The 23,513-nt window shown below is 34.9% G+C and overlaps 1 protein-coding gene across 2 annotated transcripts in view; it reads right to left on the minus strand.

Moving 5' to 3' along the window:
• Dgo (ankyrin repeat domain containing protein 6 diego) overlaps positions 1-22,277 on the minus strand; it is a 344,229-nt gene extending 321,952 nt beyond the window's left edge. For both annotated transcript variants that reach the window (XM_076804452.1, XM_076804448.1), the window contains exon 1: positions 22,145-22,277. The gene's annotated coding sequence lies outside the window, so the exon portion shown is untranslated. The remainder of the gene's footprint in view (positions 1-22,144) is intronic.
• Between the last annotated feature and the right edge of the window lie 1,236 nt (positions 22,278-23,513).

Genomic DNA, 23,513 nt, shown 5'->3' on the forward strand with positions numbered 1-23,513 from the left:
AGAACGGTTGCTTTATTTCCTTAAACCATTAATTTTTTAATTATTTAAATGGAATATTCATTGCTCTTTTACAGTTATAAAGCATCACCTTTAAAAAAAATACCGACTAAATGCCTTTTAATAAATACTAAATGCCGGTTTAAAAAAAAAACGGCCTTTTTCACTCTACTTTTTCATTCTAGTTCGCAATGCTATATCTCAGAACTTCAATATTAGGCAGTATTTTCGAAAACTATAAAACAGCTATAAATTAAAAAAGCTATATTAGATGTATAACATTGCGTTGAAAGAATTTATTTCTACACCTACTACAGAGTTACTTGCATTATTTGTATTAAAAATCGTTTTTACCACAAGTACCTCTACAGCTTTTTACTCAGGCTTCAATTCTCTCATCAACCACAAAGTTAAAATTTACATTTCACAATTAGAAAACTCAAAGTGACCTTTGTATATTGATGAAAAAGCAAAATAGACAAAAATTAATTATCACATTAATTATCAATTTCAACCATTTTGTCATATAGCAAATAATTTCCAAGTAATTAGGTGACATTCTTTAGCCGAATCATGCCGTACTTAAAGTGTTAAATAAACCGACATAATTCAAGCAACGAGCTGACGAATTATCCTTTCGCAAAAGGGAAGCTAGAGTTCTCTTAAAATCTCGTAAAAGGTCGCGCAACTCAGTGATTTGTGCAAAAGGTTCCGCGTGACCTCTGAGGATGATTTAACGTTGGTAATGATGTTCGGTAATAACTTTCCAAGAGAGAAAGTCTTACAATGTAATATTACAACGTCCGCGTTTGCGTATCACGGCGGAAGGCGAATCTTCGTTACATGTAATGACCGTGTAGAATCTCTTCGGTTAAAAAAAAAAAACTAAAGGGTAAAGAAAAAGTCGAGATTCCTATGATCGGGGTTCGGTACGATCGCGGTATCCACGATTCCAATAAATCTGTCGTTGCGGTAACAGGGGAACACGGCGTTAACAAGCGCGATTAGATAATTAGATAATTCGAAGTCGAATCGACGTGGAAACGAGGGTAAGAACGATAAGTCCGGGATCCTCGTGTGTTCTATTAACTACAGGCGAACGGTATCGAAGCTTCTTTGTACATGGAGATTTATACGTGCCCACGGAGATCCGAGTAATTTGAATTTTCGTTCGATCGCGTGGGGTGATTACTCCGTTGAACACGGCCGGTGTAGCGTGAGATCATTCTTTGCCGAACGGTTGCTCCTTTGAAATCGAAGGTCGACCATTTTTGCCATCCGGGTTCCTTTCATTACTATCACGTGAAACATAATTACTAGACCCTCGTGTCTCTACGCGTTTATATGGCCAATGCTGCCGTATGAAGCTCAGTAAATTAAACATTTTAACAAATCTGAATTTCCTTAACAAAATCGTTAATTAGTTCTATATACAATAATTCACGTGACTGACCCACCCCCCTCCCGCCACACACACACACACACACAGAATATCAGAATATCAGAATATTTTCATAAATGGATCGAACGACTTCAGCTTATCCGCAAAACTGAAAAGGTAAGTTTAATAGACGACGTACAATGAAAATGTTAGAACAAAATAGTAAAAATTACTAGTAATTGTTATTAGTAAAAGTTAATTTTAACCATTTTTTTGTCTGGATCCTGCAAATGCTTTAGTATTTTCTTATATCGTACTGTAGCCAAAATTGAACGATTTTTCTTGTGATACACTTTCAACATATTTTATATTTCTTGAAACAACAATATCGACAATCACACGAAATATCAAGAACGAAGTCCAGTTGAAATGAAATAAATTCAAACGAGGATGAGAAAATACAGTGAAAACAGTGATAATTCAAGGCGAAACACATTTAATTTAATTAGATCCAATTAATTGATGTACTTTAACAATTTCTGTAAAAAAAAACACAGAAAGCTTAGAAACATTTGCAAAAACAATCCGAAAAAAGACAAATACGAAATCTTGTCAAAACAATTATATCGTACGATGATAAATGTGCATGCAATTAATATTCAGTTTAACCTTGAAACAGCATTGTATGCTGAACCTGAAGGAACAGAGCAGTCTGTTTCAGTTGCGTGGGATAACTTGTTTAACCGATGTTCACATGTAGACTGCCGACAGAATACAACAAATAACCTTTTTTATGTCCAACGCGCTCTTGTCATTATAAAGTGTATATATGTGGGCTATACCTCGATGAAAAGCAAAAGAAAGCGAAGGAAGAAAGAAGCACGCTACATTTTTCTTACCTTCGTGTGGCATTTTAAGCTACCGCGTGTTTTGCACCGTTAATTGATTCGTGGTAGGCCTACCGTATTGCGTCAATTTGCATATGAAATCTGGAATTAATTCGTGAGGACTGCGCGCGCGTTAACAAGCTCGATTGAATAAGCAAATAGTTCGCGATCGAGTCGGCGCGCCATGCGCGAAGAAGTGAATTCAGGTAAGGTGAGGAAATCGGGCATTCACTGTCACATTCGGGTAGAAAGTTCTCGGTGCAATCATGCTCGGGAAGAAATTCCAGAAATCGAGGCTTTCGTTGCGTCGGGAAAGACGACTACGCCTTGGCGAGGTGCACGCCGTCGTCCCATCCGGACAAGATAATGACGTTGCACGAGGGAGAAAAAAGAATAGAGGACGTCCATGCGAGGAAGGGTAGCAAGAAAAGGAGGAAGAAGAAGATACACTCGATCCGATCCACTGCACGCATGAATCGTTTCGAAGATCGTATGCATAATTACCTCGTCCCCCTCTTCCCGAGAGCCCGTTTTCCTTTCAGCTCATGGGTGCCGTTTCGAAGACGCACACCGCTGTCCTTCGGTAGGATGGGGTATATAATTCGCGGCGGAGTAGAAAGTGGCTCCTTTGACGGGATCGAGGAAAGCGTAATTGATTTTTAACCACTTTTCTTTTTTACCTTTTCGGGTATATTATGTTCGAGAAGGATCGCCGCCTTTGTGCTCTGCGGCTGCACGAAAATTTGGGTCCCATGGAAATCACCGACTCGGGTTTCACCGACACAGATTTTGCCGACAACAATTCACTGACGCCAGTCTTGATCGATAACAAAACATTGACCAGCGATATGACTATTAATGATCGAGTAATGAACAACGTTGTTTATATGGACAGTTACGTCTACCTATCACAGATCAATATCTGAATTACACATTTTTGTAATATACTAGATTCATTGAAAGATTAGGGGTAAGTAACAACCATTAATGTAGGAGTGAGAGATAAGGCTGTTTATTTATTCGGAAAATTTTCAGCAATAAGGACGTACAGTGACTCCAACTAGTATTCGTACCCTCTTAAAAATCGCACAACTTTGTCAATATTGAACTATACTACTTGAATTTTTTTGAGAAAATTTATAATGCTATTGATAATAATATATATTATAAACAATATGCATCGTAATGAACATGTACAGTATTCTCTCTCTAACTGTCGCAAAGGTCTCTACCGTAACTATTATCAACGGTGAGACTCACACTAATATGCCAGCGAAGCAAAAGATTCCAACTTTTCTAATTTTCGTATTCTAGTATTCGCCTCGTTTTTTCTAATTAAAATGACAACAAACACGATGTAATTAAGATTTTTATTACTTGTGTAAAGAGCTGTTAAACTTTACGAAAAAGAAAGAGAAGTAGAGAGTTGAAGTCGCACTTTAGGTTCCCTCCATTTTTCAATCGCTATCCTTTTCTACGTTCGGCACACTACAATGAATGTAGCACCTCTACTAGAACTGTTGTCGCTCGGCAGACCTGACGATACGACAGTTACAAAGAGAAATGCAATGAAGAATAACTTCGGGAGTCAAAAGGAGTAGATTCCGCCGTGATCTACAGTCTTCTATCATCGATTCCGAAGAGTAATTTTCCGGATACACACGGTAAGTTCGCGACACGACAGAAATAGAAATGACCGAAGCCGCACAATATTTTCGGCACACAACCTGATACTTCGGTGTATTTACGGAGCATTATCCCTCCTGAAACATCTCCGAAACGCGACTGCTAAATTCCGTCACGCGTGAAAGGCAACAAAAGACGAAACTCAGTTTTTTCTTGCAAACGGCCACGGAATATTCATTCTAATTTCACGCAGACGGCCACTCACGGTTCTCGGAAGGAAAAAGGAAGCTGCAGGCACGCACAACGACAGAGAGTTAAAGGAGACGGTGGTAAAACGAGAAGATGCCGAGATAGGGGAAGCGTAGGAGAAAGGGGAGAGAGAAAAGGAAAAGGTGAAGGTAAAGGAAGCAACATGGCCCACGACGCGGTGAAACGGCCGAGGGACAGGCGGGTGAGGGTTGAAACGGAAAAAAGAGAAAACGTATGCGCAACATCGAGACCCCCTGGCTACGTGTTTGCTTAGCACTTTTGGCCCGAGAGGAAACAAGCGTAGGAAGGCAAGCCGGCGCAAGGTTTACGGCCGCGAAATAAATTATCGTCGGTTTCGTGCGTTCCTTCGAAATTTAACATACAACATACTCGCGCCGCCGCAGATATAATGGTTATGCCGAGTGTGACGTACCAGACAACAAAAGAAATGGTAGATCCTTAACCCACTTGCATCTAGAAAATGCGTATGCCTCGCAAGATGATTGGTATAGCTTCCAATCCTGAAATACTATACAGGCTGTGCGATTTTAACCCTTCGAGGACGATCACAGTGGTCTATTTCATGCAAATACAGTATTATCTCCGTAACTGTCAACATTTTATCCTCACCATTGGGGGGTGGGGCCATCGAGGGGTCGAGTATCGGTAAGACTCATACTAATACAATTAAAGCAAAAGATTTCAACTTTTCTAATTTTCTTTTTTTTTATGAAACGTTTACCATCGTATTCGTCTCGTTTTTCTAATTAAAATGACACCAAGCACGATACAGTTACGACCATGATTATAGTGAATTCTCTTATTCTCGAGTGTTATGTTTACACTCCTCGGCGTCCGAGACCTCTCGACCTTCGTGGCCCCTCACGAGGTATACCCCGCGGTAGTGGGGATAAAATTCCGCGACGTTTATCATCCAGGCTTTGGCGACACATATAGAGAAATACTCGTGTGATTAGTGATTAAAGTTTCAGGCGTGAAAGAAGACGGCGAACGGAAAACAAAGAAACAGAGAATCGAAATCGTCTCAGTCCCTCTTTCTTTTTCAATCGCTATCCTTTTCTACGTTCCGCACACTAAAAAGAATGTAGCACCTCTCTACAAATACTTACAAATTTATTACACAGGGTCAGATTATTAGGAGCGACACACTTGTATGTATCATTGTTTACTTTCTTGAATTTGAAGATGGCTATGAAAAATATCAAAAAATCTAAGCGATCAATTATGGTAGCATCCCTATTACAACACAACGACGACCATACATGTAAGTATATGTAGAAGGAAACTGACGATCAAGTGTCGCCTTTGAAGGGTTAATCTACAGAGCGTCCCAAAAATGTTTTACTTCCTTGAAAGGGATGATTCTTGAAGTCATTTGAAGTAACTGTTTCTTCGCGACTTTGTTAAGAAGTTATTAACGAGAAACACGGACCAATCGGAGGGCAGCTACAACGGACGGATTCCGGCCCAGCCAATGCCAACGCCACGCTCGACAGGACCTGTCGGCGAGCCGGCACCCGTCTGCTATGGCTGCGTACTGACTGATCCGTGTTTTTCGTTAGTAACTCCTTAACGAAGCCGCGGAGAACATTTTCGTAAAGGAAGGAGTTACTTCAAATAACCTTAGGAATCGCCCTGTATCAATGCGAGTTACTAGTAAACTATCTACTATATGAAAAACGATTCAGGTAAAAAATTAATGGTTTCGAAAGGGTCATAACATGGGTGTAATTAGTTTTCGTATAGGCGGACACGTAGAGGTCACAATGCAAACGTTTTTCTGCGAAACATTTTCGTTTTTATTCCCATCTTTATAGAGCATCTCACAAAAATATTCACTCAATTTGTACACAAGAAAAGCATGGGGGAACAATACAACGAACCAACTAGAAGCAACCAACAATAAGACAAAATATATATCCACCTTCTAGATACCCACACCGATTCATGGAACGTTGTATCTCGCTATCGTAGCTGACCAGCATCAATCCTCCCATTGCCGCATAAATAAATTTGTCGTGAGTCGCACTCCGTTGACGAATAGTCCGGCAACATGAAAGGGGATATAAATTACAACCGATATAACGTAATAATAAATTACATTCAGTCGATAATAGCGCTCGCCATTAACACCAATGGTGTCACTGCATAGGAAAGGAGTGCGAGCAATATAAATTGGTACACGGACTCGTTTCACGCTAAATGGGCCTGTCAACTTTTCCGGATCAACTTTTCCCCGATGATCACGCATGATTGATTCGCTGGATCTTTGGTTGCACCGACCCGAGATCGCTCGTGGAATACACACACAGCACAGGCTGCTAAGGCCAGAGATCCGAGAGGTACTCGAGCGGAAAATTTCCTAGTAGCAGATAGTAAAACCCGAGCCATTTATCTAATATCTCGTCACGCGTGTGTACATTCTTGTCCCGTACATTAATTAGCTTAATCGCGGCGGCGCAATCAGTATTCGGGGATTTGTGCGCACCTAAACCGTGCCCGCTGGCTCACAAAGTCCCGGGATAGATGGTAAATGGCGACACGTTCTAACTGTTACGCACCGTAGATGTGATCTTCACCCAACAAATCAAAACTGAGACCGCTTTTAATGTCGCTTATCAAGACTCGTTTTTGACAAATGATTGCCACAAGTTCTGAGAAGGGCTGTGTTGACGGCTGAAGCTGTTCTTGGGAAAATTCTTTTTAATTATACAACATATTTGGAATACCAGCTTGTTTGGGATGAATAGAGGACAAGCAAAAAATGAGAACAGATAAAAGCGTCTACTTAATATCACAGGAACACTATCACATGATTGCAAAATTTCGCGCCCGATTTGAAAATAAAACGCAAACGACTACATTTTTAAACCACTGTTCTATTAATCCATTATACAGGGTGGCCGATTTTAATCTTTATATGAAAATTACTTGAATACTATATATTGTATGAAAAAATAGTTTAGATAAAAAGCGAATAGATTTGAGGGGGCCACGGTCTGGTATAATTATTTTCGTCATACATATTCTGCAATACCTATAACCCAGGCCTGGGCAACGTCTTCCCCCCCCCCCTCGCTTCACGACCCCCACTACCAGTGTGCAGGTTCCCCCACCATTGACCACTTCATATTACCCTAACGAGCTTTTATCTCTCCTGGAGACAACCTCCTATATAGCCTCCTAGTCCCCCACCCTCTTTTCCCACACTCCATAGAAGTATGGTGGGGGGTCTCAGGAGTGGGAAGAGGACCCTTGAATTGTTTGATCGAATAATTTCCATTAGAAGTAGCATAAATACAAACATTCAGAAAACTATTAATAGAATTCCGGTAGATGAAATGCTACTGTTCGAGCGATGCGTGGTAAAAGCATAGTATAGAGAGTGTGCGTGATGACTGCAGCGCCGCTAGTGGATAGAATGTGAACTATTGGCAGTGAAAATATATATTTCATATTGTTGCATCAAAGGGTGCTCTAATTCTGTGGCAAAAATAAATGATACAAATGCTCCAGTTGTATTATTTTATCGTTTCCCTGCTGGGTCATTCCAGGCGAAATCGGACACTTTTTAGAGTACTGTTTCGTTTTCTGTTCAAATTTGAATATGTTGTAGTCTTTAGTAACCTACGAACGAATCTCAAAGGATTTTTCGATATCTTAAAAATTGTTGCTTTTACAGACGTGTAAAAAAACGTGTCACACTTTTTTCATTAAATTATAAGACTAGAACTAACAAACCAATGAAAATGAGTTTTTAGGAACCTATAGTGAAAACATAAGAATATCTACTAAAAATGTTGTCATTAGAAAAAAAAAATGTTTTTTCACCATTTATTTTGAAATTGTTTTAAACAAATGAAATGTTTTCGTAGGAGGTACCTTTTGAAAAACTTGAAAAAATCAGTATATAGTCCCAACTGTCCCCTTTACGGACCTGTTTTTAAAAAAGCGGACACTTTAAAATTGTGAAAAAAGGGTGACACGTTTTTTTTACACGTCTGTACAATCAACAATATTTAAGTCTTATCACTCAAATGGTGACTGTAAGGCGACACTAAAAATTGCTGTATCATTATCTAAAATATTTTTTACATTCTTAAATTTGTTTGTATTTCATAAATTACTAAATATTTCAGTATTGTACGAGTAAATTACACAATTTTCGATTGTATAACATGAAAAAAGTATATAGAAGGGAAATATTCTAGGTTCGCAGAAATTTTTCGTTTTGGAGTTAAAATAGCTTCGATTGCAAAGGGTTAAGATATCAAAAAATCCTTTGAGATTCACTCATAGGTCACTAAAGACTACAACATATTCAAATTTGAACAAAATCCAAATCATTACTCCAAAAAATGTCCGATTTTGTATGGAATGACCTGCTTCGAGTCTGCATTCAAAGAAAGCAAAGCCAAAAAATCTCGTTTGAGCCACAACATCGACAGTTATTGAACTCCCATTGTCGACATACTTATATTCAACGACATCTAAATCGTAGTCAGCAATAAAAAACTTCTGACCATTCTTTTTAACAAAATTCCCTGTAGCCTTCAAGCCGCACTGACTGAAAACCAAATTTTATAATTTTTTCCATATTTTTAACGACCTTTTTACAATTTTCCAAGAACCACATATGCTATTTTTACTGCCAATTGTTCCAAAAAATAACTGCAGGCGTCGCTACGTACACGATTCGCAACGCCGCGCCGTCTATAGTTGACGCACATTCCCTATAGCAAATTTCCAATCCAGTTTTCTAATTGACCGCAATAAACAACGCTGTGGCGTCATCTCGGTTGATGTTTAACAGACCGGTCTGCCCACCAAGAAGACCACGAAAAAAACGAAGAACGAAGGGATGGAAAACGGACGAGTGAAAACAAAGAAAAAAAAGAGTATAATCCCTACCGCGTATTACAGATCTTACGAGTACGCACCGAACAGTGATAGCAGAACCTTAAATCCTCCTTGCGGTTTCGCATCTACGATGCATGGTGACATCGCACATTTCTTAGACGCGCTGCTCAGTATCACCGACTTCTTAATCTTGGTCATGACAAATTACTTCGCCGTGCCAGGAAAGGCACATATTTCTTTCTCGCTTTGCAGCTCACGCGCCGTTTTACATGGCATCCCCTTCGCCGATTCGCTTGAGCATGATTTCAAAGCGTATTTGGAAGATCTGAGAAATCTCTCGGAACAAGTTCGCAGCACGCTAAAAGCTCCAATCGTGATTTCATATGCGAGAGAAATTCAATTTGCAAGATAAAGCCCATTAAGGTCTGGCTACACGCTAATGCGACACTGCATTTCGAAATTTTCTTGTTTCGGTCTAGGTTCCTGAACTCTGCTTATGTTTAAGACTGCAGTTGTGGAAGAGTTTCCCAAGGATTTAAGTGGGTATGCAACCCTGCAAGCCTAATAAAATGCAGTACATCTAACTTCTTTTCCGCATATAAAGATACCGTAAAAAAAAGTTTGTTGGGAACATTAAGTAAGCAACATTTTAGATTTCTAGATTTTTTTATCACATAAAATTACAAAATAATTTTGAAAAATGAGTAAATGACGTCTGTTAAAAGCAAAAATATCTTTCTCGTTGAAAAAAATTAACTTTTAATATTGTTAAAAATTCAGCAGATTAAAATATAAAAAAGTCGTACGCTACAGTGAAGATAATCAATTTTTGTTTAAGTTAATGCAATAATTTTTTATTTTTTATATTCCAGTCACTTTTACCGCTGGGTGCAAGCTACCAAGATTTTGCTGGACATGGAGTTAGATAGTATTATAAAACTCCACCATTTTTTTATTTTATGTGTTAAAAAAAATATAAAAATAAAAAAAAAATATACAAAAAAATGTTAGATCTACTCCATTTTATTAGTTTAACTGCTACAGTCCTTGGCCATATTAATGCAACCGCTTGTCTGCATTAAACAAAATCTAACTAACACCAATTTCCTGAAGCATAATTGTTATTTTTTTTTATGCCAAAACGTTTTTTTTTTTTTATTGTTATGGCAATATATTCTGTGAAAGTAGAGGCAATAGTTGTTTGTGTACTGAGAACAATGTAAAACGAAAACGGTCGAAGTTGGCCTAAAAAATGAGGGTTTTATGCATGTACTCCCTCTTACAAGTAATTAATATGCCTCCAATATAACGAGTACACAATTTGAATATGCAATAAAGTTATAATTGATTAATTCCGAAAACTACGAATTAATTTGTAATATAATACGGCATCAGTAGAATTATGTAATCGTAATTTGGATATTATATTGATAAATTTATTTCTTTTTAAATGCCTACATATTTATTAAAGCTACAATCTTCATATAGTTAATAGGACTAATGTAATGGAGGAATTCAGTTTCCGAAAAAAATTTGTATGTTCAGCGTCAACTTCAACATGGCTCGCCAGTAGATTGATTGCGCACGGTGTAGATAACATTCGTTGTACAGTTCTTTTTGCGTACTTAGAATGTATTCACGATACATTGAGTATGTACTTTTGAAGAAACTACATTTTGGTTAGTGCATTTGAAATCGCGGTTTTTAACGCTTAATACATTTCATTATAATTGTAACAGCAAAAACGATTACCTGATATCTTTAAATATTTATATTCATATTATAATTGAAGTTCATCCAAGTTTTCCCCTTTCCAACCAGTGCAGCCTTCAATCATGCTGTGACATTTTCATAATTGTGTGGCATTTTATTCGAGTCGAAACATAAGATTATATTCAATTATTACAATGTACAACATTAAAAGCATTTGAAGAATTTAAAAATATCATACTGAATTCTTTCAACAAATCAAAATGAGTAAGAAATTAGATGATTGTCTATCTAGTTTCTGTATGTTGTAATTCGTACAGACAATTTTTATTTTCCATAAGAATCCGCAGTCCACTTATGAGTTATTGTTACAATTTCGAGTCATTTACAAATAATAATAATAGCGATATGAGAGCCACTATTCAGTGGCAATAAAACATTACTATATTCCAAAAGTACACGAGAAAGCGTTGGGAACATTCGAGTCGTGTACGTATAGTTAGTTCGACGTCGCGTCGCAAAGAATTAATTATAGAGTACACGCTATTCGACCGAATATGTGTGTAGAGAGTTTCACATTCGTGTACCATCAGGACCATTGGAACGATGCTGAAAGTACCACGGGATAGGGAGCGCAGCAGACCGTCAATAGCATTAAATACACATCCCTTGATATGAAATACGACACAGCAGGCCCGTATGAACCTGCTTATCAATCTACACGCATGGACCACGTGTGTCTTTCTTGTTGTCTCGGAATACTAAATTATGGTTATGACAGCAATAATTCAAAATACTATGGACTTTCATCGTGTGTCTGTGTGTTCATCCCCGCAGCAAGTATATAATAAAAGAGCCGAATCTAATTACTGGCTGTCCCTGCGAGAAAGGGTAGTAATAACCTCTACTCGCGGTCGCGAGTGTGTACACTCGTGTAAGGACCTATGTAGAAAGAACGTGAGCATCAAGGATTAACTATCGAACGACCTTGAAACGAACAAGCACGGCATAATGGAGAAGATTGAACACAGAAGATGAGTACATATACATATATCGATTCGAAAAGTATAAAATTAAAATAATTTAGAATTACAAAAATAATAAAACAATACGAATGTAACTCTTGAGATGATGATGAATATTTGTATAAGCTTCCAATCATGTTCATTGTATCTTGGAAATCACAGTTTTCGTATGAACGAAGTACTTGAGTGTACAAATAAATAGCATCGTAATGAGATTCCTTACTTTATGCAGAATAAAAATGTTTGTAGAGTAAGGTACCCAATTAAGTGGGGTGCCAATTACTATGCCTATATTAATTATTCTTACTTTTAAACCATAATATATATTAAAAAAGCGATATTAAATTTTGTTCATTGAAATCAGTTAATATATATCTTTTCTAATATTCATTGTACTTTGAAAAATAAGTATAATTAATATAGGCACAGTAATTGCCATCGCCATAGTAATTAGGTCCCTTACCCTAAATGTTTCTGTAACAGTAGCTACATAGGAATTTCTTTCTTTTTTCAATAATTCTGGCAATATATTGATACTTTTAAATTCTTCTAATTTTTCTACTGCTTCAAATTGCAGCTACTGCTGACGTAATTATTACTAGTTTTTATTAATAATAACAATTAAAAGTGTAAAAAGGATGGTAGATTCGTTGACAAAGTGATCAGCCTGACCTGAAAATAAATTGGAACTTAAAGACGAATTGACCTTATAGTATCTGATAAATAATGTATCGAGTATTCAAAATTCAATAGATCAAATAATTAACTCTACTGCATTCTTGGAATTTTATATGATCCATTCACGTTTTCACTATTTGAATACTCATCCCCATTATTGAGAAATTAACACATTGATAAAAAAATAATTAAATAATAAAATTTGTAAATAAAAACCTGGTAGGACAAGTCAAGATTAAAATAAGATCTATGGCACTGTTAAAAAATAATAAATCGACATGCAGAATACACTATTTGTTCAGAAATGGTGAAAAATGTGTTAAGTCGATACAAGTAATGAATGAGAGTTATGATAGTGTAATATTTTCGACCTACTAAAGCTTCCAATCTTTTATAAGATGGTTTTGTATTTCAGAAAAATGTAAGCACGATTTCAAACGTATTGCTCAACCGAGCGTAAAAATCACGCGACTTAAAGAGCAAATGAAATTAAAACATAGAATTGCAATGAAATGGTTACCATTTTCGGAGGAGTATTTCATATTCGGCAACAAACTCCCGTATCGATAACCTTGCACTCGAAGCATGTAAGATGATGATGCAGAACATATAATACCCGATAAAAATGATGGTGGGTTCACAAGACTCGATACGAGCAGCCTCTGAATACTAACTTCAGAAACCACTGTTCATTAGTGGAACCCAATAGAGATAACGTCACACACTCGGGAAGTAATTCCGATAATCCTGAATTCGTGAAATACGGTGCACGCATCAACATTTTTACATGACTCCCTCCACCGAAGTATTCAGATACGTATGATATTTCATTAACAAAATAATCGACGAATGTCTAAAAGATCTAGGAACATTAGAGATACTAACCACTTTAGTTAGGTTCAAAAATTCCAAATCGTATCTTAGCTGTCACGTTTTTCCTGAGATATGAACAGTTTTGATAGTACAGAGGGACGTCCATTAGCCGAACTCCTAAGAAGACAAATTCATTCACTAAACTTCAGAGACAGACACTAAAGCAACCAAAATTAAACGTCATAGACCAATAAAAATAAAACAGTTTTCATATATGAATATGTAAGTATTACATGAGAAGAGGCGTTATAAGCAAAATCTAAAAGATAAATAAATTACTTTTAGACGTTGTAAAATATTACACCCCTCTACGGTGAATATTTAAATCACATCTATTCCCTTCTTTGTTTCCTATCTTGAGATAACAACTAATGAAGGAGGACAGTGTATTCTCACCATGTCTTCATTTTGTAATCAAGGATGAATGAAACAATATCATTCATAATTTTATATCCTGAATTGTTCCTATCTATATTCTATCATTCTTGAATATCACTGCGAATTTTATGCATTTATGACAAAAATGTGTAGATCAAATGAATATCATTAAAAAGATTCAAGCCATTTAAAAATGCTGTTGCACTATTCTCGTGAATACCATTAAGAAATGAAATTAATGTCTACGTAGCTCCTGTATTTGGCAATTAATGCGGACAATTTATATTTTGCATAAAAATCCGCAAATCATCATGATTACAGTTGTCAACTTCCGGTATGCTGCGTGCGTCAAATTTTAAAACTTCGATCGATTTTATTTTACATATGTAATTTACATTACCATTTGAAGCAAAGTGGAAACATATTTCAAAATACAAACATCGTCATAATTAATTAATTCGGATAATAGACGTTAAATAACATTTGAATAACGTTCTACTCTACTGATAGATTGATTTGTAGATGTTATGAAACTGTAAGAAATTTATTATTAAAAATTTTTTAAATCATTTGTATTAGTTCAACTAACTCATTGAACCTTTCAACAATTATTCACAGGAAAAACGACATAACTCAAAATATATTTATAAATAAAATTATAATAATAAATAAATAAATTGTGGTCTACTTTATAACTAGTGTACATGACAATTAACCCAGTATCTGAATAACAAAAAATTATTTTACATTTATAAGTTGGTTATATGCAATAAATAAAATTGACAATTTTATGTAATTTTCAAATAGCTCTTCTGTAAAATTTCCTTTTTTTGGCTTATGTCACTTTTCTTAGGGATGAACGACATGATCACCCCCCCCCCCAAATAATTTATCATAACCGTCTTAAGTAAGACTTAATAATAAACATTCTATACTTAAGACATTCTATACTTGGTACAGTATTTCATTAAACAGTATTATTCTATTAGACTTTATTAAACAATATTTGTCTTTAGCCACTTGTTTCAGATGCCTATAGGAGTCGCAATCATGGCAGTCATTTGGAAGAACGCTCAATTTTCGTACCTTGTTATATGTATATACATCATACACGACAAAATTATAAACATTGTTAAAAATACAATTACCTAAACTATTAGAAATAACGTAGTGTATTACACTTCCTTCTATTGCCCAGAAAAAATTAAAAGTAGGCATGAAACTCGCATGCTAATCTAGAATACTTCCTTAATACGAACATTAACAGGAATTATATCATATCAAGAAATCCAATCTTACTAAGGGTAATATGGAACACTATAATTCAAACGCTTTAGACTCGATCCGAACACCTTGTACTTATTATACTTGGTAAAATCCCCAGATACCGGGAACAATTTTTAAATTCAGCATACTGTATGCTAATTTTATTGAGCACAAAGCTCTCTGTGTCAGTTTTATTGAGTACGCGATGTTCAGTGCTGAGTTTCTTGAGTTAGGGGTAACTTGTATAAGATCTAGTGAGTGCAGATTGGCCTGTATGGCGCCTATGAATGTCGGGCCGGCCTGTACCGGTTTTCTAAAGTATCAGTTCTAGTAATTCTGGTTGGTTCGGAATCCTGATACCTGGAATTCTTAAATATATTTACAACTCCTGATATTCCAAATTTTTTGAATTTTCTATGGTACCATGAGTGTCCCTCGTCTCGTCTGTCTTATACTTTCTACCTTTTAGAATTCAAATGCGTATCTAGTTAAACATATCTCGTAATTTATTCGTTTTTATAGAGTCGACAGAACTGAAATTTAGCCTACGAACGTATGTATAACTAGTATCTGATTACTAGACTCCAAACGTTCATGAAAAAAAAGTTTGTGAAATTTTTCACTAGTAATTTTAATATAGCGAAAAAAAAATATTAATGCTCTTCAATTCTTTTAATCTTTCCACAATTTTAAATTACCCCTACTCATTTCTGTCAAAAATGTATAAAATCCGGAGTCTACTGATTACAGTATAATTGGAATCATCAGTACACAGTGTCATCTAGTTGTAAGCACTAAATCTTACACCTGAAATTATCAGTGCTACTGTACATTTATAAATCGTATGCAGTAGAATATTTCCGAAACATGTTCTACTTGCATAGAACGTTGTTGTTTACAAACAGTAATACCTACATTGCCATATAGTATGTTTTAGTAAACATTTAAGAATAATGGTATTTCTAGAAAATAATATTCAGAATCTTTTATAATTACCATGATTGTGGGAAACAGGAGTAAAACAAAAATTGATTTCATCCCTGAATAATTTTGTTGCATTAAAAACAACGTTACAATATTCTTAAATGTTACTAATCTTTTACTGTTGTATATTTCACCTTGCCAATTTCTATATAAATGTTGGAGCTTCAACCAACGATAAGTGTAACAACGATACGAGATTTGATACACCGGTGAGATAGTACTAACCGAATGACAGAACTTTTTTGTTTTTGATTATTTTTTTTTTATGAAACTTTTACCAACATGTTCGTGACATTTTTCTGATTAAAATAAGGTCCAACATAACACAATTTTCAGCATATTTACTTATACAGATACAGTAGAACCACCTCCATTATCTAAACCGATGATATATAAATTCTCCATTATCCGAATACATGATTCAGATGTAAATAATTCAATCTAGAACGATCCATATACAACACGATTTATTGTACAAATCAATCAAAAATTTAATTTCACACTGTAGCTATGTGCAACTATTCCATTATCTAAATACTCATATTCCACTGATTGGTACGAATAATAATCGAGGTTCTACTGTATTGCGAATTAAACAAGTATGTAAATATGACCCAAATTATGTCATGTTTGGTGTCGTTTAAATCAGAAAAATGCCACGAATATGCTCAGAAAGTTTTCGTTAAGTCATTAAAAATAAAAGAGTTTTGTAATAATAAATGCACTGGATTGCCCCACAGATACACTGGTGTCGAATTTTGTTATCCTTTTTTAAGTTAATCAACGAATAGTATCTATACATGATATAAACGACACTTTAGTCCCGGAATTTTCTTATATATCGATACATAACTCTATTAGGAAATTGGATCTGAACGAAACACGATTTCGATGACTCTTAAATATCATTTTTACTAAAGTCCCAGTAACTTTAACATTGCATAAAATAAAAGATATAATTGGATAACATTTTTTAATACCTTATTCGTAAAACTACGCAACTACTCTTCATTTAATTTTTTTCATTTAAGTGGATCACTGACCAAGACATGGGCATGCATTTTAACCGTGCAAGGCTGGTACCATTTTAAAGGCTCCTGTTTCGCTTGCCTGTATAAAAAAGCTGTCATTAATGCTGGGTTTTCGTCCATCGAATCGCGTTTCACTGAATTCTTTTACGGTTAGTCCCACAAGCCCATTGGGATCGACGGGGCCAATCAATCTGGAAATTGAGTCATCAGCAACGGTTAATTGATCCCGCTCCACCCGTTGCATCAGGGACCCGACTACTTTGATCATGCGAGACAGACTAACGTACCGTGTCTTGCGTGTTGATGGCAATGGTAATTTCAAAAGGAAAACAGCCAACCTACAAAAACACTAATTCCGAACCGTTAATGGAAATAAGAAATCTCACTGGCACGTAGAAAATAGAAACTGCTAAATATTAAAATTTACTATCAGACTATCTTATCTTGCATGCATTTTCTGCCATAAAACGTTCAATTTAGGCCATAAGCAACACATTAATTGCTTCTTGTTTACAAAAAGATTTTAGAAAGTAGTTCTCAAGAATATTGTTATGATCAATCCAAGAATCTTGCAACTGGAATAGTTTTGCTAATTTGTAAAGAGTTGTCGATTGTCACATTATTAAATTCAGTTATAGTCAATTACAATTTTCTTACAATTTAACTATTACACGCAACTACTACTTTAAGTGACGTTTGCCAACTATAAATGAGTTATCTTTAGGTTACTTTAAAAATACATTGACTTTGTACTCACATCTAAATTAATGTATGTGAATATTCAACACACCTTTTACAAAATTTTTAGATATAAACACTTACTACGTCGTGTAAGATATCTAGTAATAGAATGATAACGGCACACAGAGAAATAAAGAAGTATGCCGTTTCTAATATCGTTCGGTAATTAAAACGATTTTAATAGGAAATCTTGTCTTAACCGGAGCATAATCAGAGAACAGAATCACTATCGAATTCTTGATTTTGCCGACGCCATAACGGAAACCGTACGTAATCACACACGGCCGCTAATAAACGTAACAAATTCGCCCAGCACGAGCCACACGGCTCGCAGAAAGTCGCGAGAAAAATCGAAGAACTCGTTACTTCTGGATTGCCTGTTGATCTATCGCGGCGAAATTCGCGAGCCTCTCTGTGTTACATTCACCGATACAATCGCGATAATATATCTGTACTTTGCGAATGCGAATGTTACGCTCCGCTGCGGCCTACGATACTCCACACGGAATTCCCTAGAAATTTATTCCCCTCCAAGGCCGTCCTTTTAGTGCACCGAACATAAATTCAGCCCCGATACGCTGATTTACCGTACCGTTACTTTCTCAGACTCCTCCCGCACACCCACTTCGTTGCGCTAATTGCAACACGCGAAAAATCGAGCAAACGAAATTTTATACGATCGCGCGATATATCGTGTTTCGCGACCGTAATTCACGTGAAAATATGACTGCAGCTTCAGGACCGAACTGCTCCAACTATTATCGTATAAAATACAATATTTGAAAATCGTTATTCTAGAAAGAATTATTTGCGTATTTATCAACATTGGATCTATGTACAGTCACTTTTAAAAGGACGATACATTTTTTAATATTGAGCCATAAGACGGATTTATTTTTTGAAATGTTAGAACAACTAGTTTACTGCATAAGGTGGTAAAAATTAAAAAAAAAATCAAATTGGTCAGAATTACGGAAAAAATACTAATAGTTGTTGTTTACAACTTTCTTATGTGGGCCTAACATTGAAAATTAAAAAAATACGTTTTGTAGATCTGTGTCACTTCTGCATATTCTGAAAATTTATGTAAATAGCATAATCTGTCAATACATTCATATATCTTTAACATGTTCGATACGGAAAATCCAATCCCAATGACGAAGATTTAATTGTAATTGTAACAGGCTTGGGCAGTATCGAAATAAATTATTTGAAATAGAATCGTTAACATAATATTTTCTTATTTGTCTACATGCCATTTGAAATAATCATATAGTTAGCTTATTTGCCAAATAATTTTTGTTAAATTATTTGATTACTTGAATTTCAAACGAAATTTGAATTTCTCATCAATAAAAATGAAAATGTTTTCATACTATTTCATGAGTCAAAAAATACCTCTAAAGTTTCGAAAGTGAATATTAAATACTTTTTTAATAAAAACAATTTTTGTTAATAAATTTTAATTAATTAATAGATTTTTATTTAAAAAATCGCGTTAATTTCGGTAGTTTACACCAGGATACCCCTTTAAAAGCATCTTCCCCTTGATGTTAATGATAAAATCATCAATATTAAAAGTGTTCTGCATCACTTGCTTAATTAATAACAGTAATATGACTATTAGTAATAGTTAGAATGCGGATCTTTATATAAAATAAAATATGTCTGCATCAATTGCAATAAACAGGAACCAGATACAAACTCTCTTTCTTTAATAACTTCAATAAACGAAGTAATCATTTTTATTACGAATGCATAAAATCCACAATCTAGTAAAATTAATAGTTTCGCGTTCAGATATGTATTAAAACTTTTTAAAAAGCCTTTCAGAGTTTCTTGATTCAAGATGTCTCGAAATTATTTTAAATTCATCGCGCAAGGTCATGCACATGCCACGAGTATCTCGAACAAAGACTTCGGGACTCTTGGTCACCACCGGAAAAGTTTAACAGGCCGCCATTGTTGCGTGACCAACGACAGACGCGCGTTATAACGCGCCTTGCAGCAAACCGGACGCACACTGAATAAAGAACGTGAAAAATATAAACACGCGCCGGTTTTACACGTGTGCAGGCCTGCACGCCTGCCAGAGAATTCAGGATAGGTTCGTTGAGCGGTGCATGCACGTTTCGCGGGTCGTCAATCCCTCTCCGCGTGAACAGAAACATTAAGCTGCATCCTCACTGGCTCGCTCTGGTTATGGCGGTTCTACCAAACGTGTGCCAAAGCATATAATTTGCCATATGGTTCGATTATTTCGCGTGACTTCTTCGTATGGCTTCGACTATTTGAATGCTTGCCCATTGCTAATGTCTCAGTTTTGTATAAAAATATTGTGATGAGTAGACTTCGGATCTTTATGCAAAATAAAAAGTTTGTGCGTCAATTGCCAGATACAGAAGCTAAATATAAATTTATATTTCTCACTAACAATTTTAATCTAGTGAATATAATATATTAATACTCTTAAAGTCTTTTAATGTTAAGTGAGCCACGTCGGTCACATATAGGTAACATCAATTTTTTACCACTTTCAGAAATTCATTTTCATGGTGATATGTACTATGATAAATTTGAACTTTTTAGTTTCGCTTCAATTTATTAAACTATGTACTTAAACTATGTATCTTGTGGATAAAAATGATTTCAAATTGTTCAACTGAATAATTAACACTAACCCTACCACTGCTGGTCAAATGATCAGGTTCATATTTCTTATTTTGCAATTATTGAAATTATAAAGGTGCTTCTACGTGAAAAGATTCAATAATTCTCATTATTTAAGCATATATCGTAACAAAAATCGCACAAAATCTTAATAAATTTAGTTTTATTTTTTTTTATAACGTAAAACATTTCAGCCACTTTTAGTGCTTGGTAGCCTAGTGTTAAAATCTATCGTTGATTATAGTTGTCCTGGAGCATGAACAAAGTACAGTAGAACTTTGGTTACTTGTACTCCATTTATCTAAACAAGATCATGATCGGTGGTTCTAAACATATGGACTCATTCAAACTGGCAAGCACAGATAGATAAGGGAATTAGTGAGTTTCTATTATCGGGTCTTTTAGCATGTTCAAATAAAAAGATTTTCATTATAGGGTTTCCCAAACTATGAAGAGAATCAAGAAGATATGCAATTGAAGGACTCAAAATCATCAAAATCATTAAGTACGTTATTTATTCATATTTTTATGCTTGTATTATATTATAGTTTTATATTTAAAAATAGTGTTTTAATAACATTTTTTTTTATTTTTACTAGTAGGAATTAACCAATGTAAAAAATAAGCTAAATGTTCCGATAAATTTTTCGCGTTTGCGAAGTGTTCCATTGCAGAGAAAGTTTGGGAAACCCTGCTATGCACTATAAAATGAACCAGCAAACACCATACGTAATAGTACGGGATAGTGTGTCCCACAATTACATTGTATAGTTTAATTAACGATGATTTTATTAGTCTCTAAATCAGTGCAAATCCCCGATCTACTTTTACAATGTTCATACAAAACTGTTCTCCGAAATAGACGAAATTATGTCCATAGGATACAAGCTCTGCGTTTGACGTGTTAAAATAGTTAAACTTTAAATACGCATAACTCTTGAATCAGTGAATTCCTTACTATAAAACTTCGATTTTTGGCATTTTCTCGTCAAGATGTACAGGATTATATAGTAAAAAGTTCAAAATTTCTGGGTTGCTAAGGTGAAATTTAACCTAGTTGGTAAATATTATAATAAAATGCATCGCCGTCAAAAGGGTAAAAACAAAGTATTGGTTAAAATTGTATGTATAACTATTTCTGTTTTTTACTTCACAAATTATTGTCTCCGCACGTTCATGTAGCAAATCCCGGTGATAACATTTTGGACACTGTGGGTGTGGCTTTAGATTAAAGACTTCTATGAACAGACGGAGCTTTTCAAACACAGCTGCGTGTTATGTTCCGCTGTTACTTCAAGGAAGGAAATGAACAAGCAGCCATTTGCCTCGATGCTGGATGGAGGAAAACCGTTTTGATTTGTTTCATTTAAATTTGAATGAAAAACTTCGAACCCCCTAAGTGCTGGAGGATTCGTTTCAATTATAAAAAAGAAATCAATTGATAACATTATAGCTTTATCAAATATACCACAGTATTTTTTATAAATAGGTTGACAATGCATAACACGTGCTGAATTGATCGATTTGTATGCGTCATCCTTTGCACCTGTCTTCATTATTTCATATTGTAACTATTGTTACGTACGACTTTTATGATTAAGTTGAATCCGAAAGTGCTAAAACTAAAAGAACTGAAAATATCGGGTACTTAAGTCCTCAAGTTGTATTTGAAATTCGTAAATAAATTAAAACTTTATTTGATACACTCTCCATCTTAAATTCGTTCCTTTGTTAAATAAATTGCTATTGTTATAGCAGAGTACTCACCAGCCATACACGTTTTCCAGAAGTTAATTCCCAATGTTTATAATCCACGTACAAGTGTAAATCACACCATTCACTAAACACACTATATATCAATAAAATGCCCAAACACACAACTCTTGAAAATAAGACACTTCAATCACATAAAAGAAGAATCAGTTAAGCGTGAAAACTATTTCTCACTACAAATCCTACTACATCAATGTCAAACTATACGAATGGCACTTTTTTTTCACTTTTGATCGTTTAGAAATATTTTAATTTTCAAACACTAACGTACACAACACTTTATTTAACAAAATGTGTCGAAATTTTATATTCGTAAACGTTTGAAGTTTATCAAGAATAAGAAGTGCTTTTAAAATATTAATTATTTAATGAATAAATTTTTAAACAATTATTTAATAGTATATTTAAATTCAACTACTAACTTCTTAAAAGTCTTGTAGATTTTATAATCTACATTTTTCAAATTAATTATAGAGGAAAAAGATGAATAATTGTATAATTCACATATAAAATATTCGCACGAATTGTTGAACAAATAGGCATTGCATAATTCATTCAACAGTTATCGCGTTCTATTATCTACGTAAGTATGTCGCTTAATAGAAAAAAGTTAATATAATACACAGGCTTCTTGTTTTATCCCATGCAAATGGTGCAACAGTGCATTGAACAAATGATCTTGAATCATAATCAGCTTTCCTATGCTGACATTGATATCACCGTAGAACATGTTTCATCGCGGCATGCGTGTCTGTATATTCTATCAAACGCAAACAAAATATAACAATTCACTTCAAAGATGCTAAAAACATTAATGTCAATCGATGTAAAATTGAATTCTCATAGTTCATTACATGCATTTTATTTCTATTCTGAACTGTAGAAATTGATTCAATGTTTTTATTACAAAACGAAATTACTATGAATTAAGATCATGCAATGTTTTCTCGTTTCACTTTAGAATCTCCAAAAAAAAACTCAAAGCTCTATATTCCCTACAAACCGTTTGCAATCAATTTTATTATTTCACAGCTGAAGCTAACTTTCACATTGAGATTAATCACATAGTCATGCCAAATTAGTATCGTTATAGAAAACATGCTCTACGAGGATACTTGTACTATTATCTCACCGTATATAAAAGACATTTTGAACACATTTCTTAATATAAGTATCGCATTTGTTAATCCCTCCGAATGATTTGATATATGTGTGCTATTGCCACTCACAAAGATTAAATCAATTTTCAAATCTGTCTATGTCAGATTCGCCGATATACTCCAATCAAACTGTTTTATGAAGACATGTATTATTTCGCACAATTATAACTGCAAAATAATATAACACACGCCGAGTGCGTTCA

Source organism: Halictus rubicundus, chromosome 2 (assembly GCF_050948215.1).
Source record: "Halictus rubicundus isolate RS-2024b chromosome 2, iyHalRubi1_principal, whole genome shotgun sequence".
Classification (NCBI taxonomy): domain Eukaryota; kingdom Metazoa; phylum Arthropoda; class Insecta; order Hymenoptera; family Halictidae; genus Halictus; species Halictus rubicundus.